This window comes from Cricetulus griseus, chromosome 4, assembly GCF_003668045.3.
Source record: "Cricetulus griseus strain 17A/GY chromosome 4, alternate assembly CriGri-PICRH-1.0, whole genome shotgun sequence".
Lineage (NCBI taxonomy): Eukaryota > Metazoa > Chordata > Mammalia > Rodentia > Cricetidae > Cricetulus > Cricetulus griseus.
The window spans coordinates 126003886-126006402 of record NC_048597.1 but is presented as its reverse complement, the minus strand read 5'-3'; the positions used below and the strand labels follow the sequence as shown (position 1 = coordinate 126006402).

Genomic DNA, 2517 nt, shown 5'->3' with positions numbered 1-2517 from the left:
AAATTTTCCTGAGGAACTGCCATATTGATTTCCAAATGGCTGTACAAGTTGGGACTCTTACCAGCAATGGAGGAATGGTCCTCTTTCTCCACATCCTCTCCAGCATAAACTGTTGTTGGTGTTTAAGGAATGGTCCTCTTTCTCCACATCCTCTCCAGCATAAACTGTTGTTGGTGTTTATGGTTTTAGACATTCTGACAAAAGTAAAATGGTATCTCAGAGTTGTTTTGATTTGCATTTCCCTTATGGCTAAGAATGTTGAGCACTTTCATAAGTGTCTATCAGGCATTTTAGACTCCACTATTGAGTATTCTCTATTTAGTTCTATACCCTGCTTTTTAATTGCCTTGTTTGGTGTTTTGGTGACTAGCTTCTTGAGTTCTTTGTAAATTTTAGAGATTAGCCCTCTGTCAGATGTGGGGTTGGAGAATATCTTTTCCCAGTCTGTGGGCTGCCATTTTGTCTTATTGACTGTGTCATTTGCCTTACAGAAGCTTCTCAGTTTCAGGAGGTCCTATTTATTTATTTATTTATTTATTTATTTATTTATGTAATTTATTTTTGCACCAAACACATTCACATTTATTTTCTTTATTTAAGCAAATGACAAAAACCCAAATTACCAGATTTTTTTAAACCTAAGCTTAACATTACATATTTAAACAATTGTCAGAACTGATGATTTTGCCAGCATCTATGCACAACTAGAAAACATCGTTAATTAACACATTTGTTGCCATTGATGCAGTAATAGTTTTGTTACTAAATACTGAAGATAAAATTGAAATATTTCTGTAGAAGCTTCATCTGGCAATGTTAACGTCACAGCAGGTTGATATTACTTACTCACGTTTCAACACAATGGGAAGCAGATCCAGGCTGGTGTCAAAGAACAATCTTGTCCTAGCACTATTTAAGAGTCACAGGGCTCACCTCAGATTACGTCTTGTTTTGTTTAAAGCAAAGTGCATACAGAGATTACAACAATTTTAAAGACAAAAAAATGGTCCTATTTTGTAGCCCCAACAATGAACTCAAAAGTCTATGACAAATAGGGGCTCCAATGAGCTGTTTTATAAATACTTTAGGTATAGTTATACAGAAGTCGAGTTCATTTGAAATCTTCAAAAAGGTTTCTGTTTTTCCTCAAATGGTGCTGGTTATGGTTTTAACATTTCTGTGAAATGTGGCGTTGAATTATTTGTTATCCAAGCATAGAAGGTGCTCCTTACCATTTATCGCCAAGGACTTTAACTGTCCATCTTCTTCAACTTCTACTTTTTCTTGACCATTCTCCACAATTCTCTTTGTAGTGATTTTTCTGCCATTAACAATCTTATTAGGAGTTGTTATTAATTTGAAGTTGCCCTTGCCACTGCCACCAAATGATGCTGAAGAGAATGAAGTGAGACCCTCATGTCCGTGACCCAAACAAAGTGAATCCTGTATCAAAAACAGGAAATCCACCTCCAAAAGAAGGAAATCCACTGAAGGCAGAGAAAAACGAGCCTGCACCTCGGTTTCTATTTCCTCGGGAACTCCTTCGGTTCCCCCCAAAAAAGTCATCAAATGGGTCTTCAAAGAAGTCAAATGAAAACGAGTCCCTTCCACCAAAAAATTCCCTGAAGACATCATCGGGATTCTGTAATGTGAAGTCAAACTCAAATGGACTGTCAAAATGACTTCCACCTCCTCCTCCACCACCATTTAATCCTTCTTTGCCGTATTTGTCATGGATGTCCCCCTTTTTTGCATCTGATAACACGTCATATGCCTTAGCTACTTGTTTGAATTTCTGCTCTGCCTCTTCTTTTTCAGGAATTTTGTCAGGATGCCATTTAAGTGCCTGTTTCTGATATGCCTTTTTAATGTCCTCAGTTGAGGCATGTCTCTGCATGCCCAGATCTTCATAGTAATCCACCATGTTTTAACAGATTGTTGGAACGAATCCAGTCTCCATTGGCTGCGGTGGCAGCGTCTCCTCGAGCTTTCCTTTTTCTCCTTTTCTCCAACAAAGAGGTCCCATTTATTAATTGTAGTTCTCAGTGTCTGTGCTACTGGTATTAGGTTCAGGAAGCAGTCTCAAGTACCAGTTCCTTCAAGGGTACTTCCCACTTTCTCTTCTAAGAGTTTCAGTGTAGCTGGATTTATGTTGAGGTCTTTGATGCATTTGGACTTAACTTTTGTGCCTGAAAATAAATATGAATTTATCTGCAATCTTCTACGTGTCAGTATCCAGTTATGACAGCACCATTTGTTGAAGACGCTTTCTTTTTTCCGTTGTATAAATTTAGCTTCTGTCAAAACTCAGGTGTTCCTAGGTATGTGAATTAATATCAGGGTTTTCAATTCAATTCCATTGGTCTACCTGTCTGTTTTTGTGCCAATACCAAGCAGTTTGCAGGGCTAAGGCTCTGTAATAGAGCTTGAAGTCAGGGATGGTGGTCTCTCCAGGAGTTCCTTTATTGTACAGTGTTGTTTTGGCTATCCTGGGTCTTTTGTTTTTCAATATGAAGT

General features: G+C 38.1%; 1 pseudogene; it reads right to left on the bottom strand.

Annotated features, from left to right (window-relative positions):
* Positions 1-1197: 1197 nt before the first annotated feature.
* Positions 1198-1924, bottom strand: LOC100763476 (annotated as a pseudogene).
* Between the last annotated feature and the right edge of the window lie 593 nt (positions 1925-2517).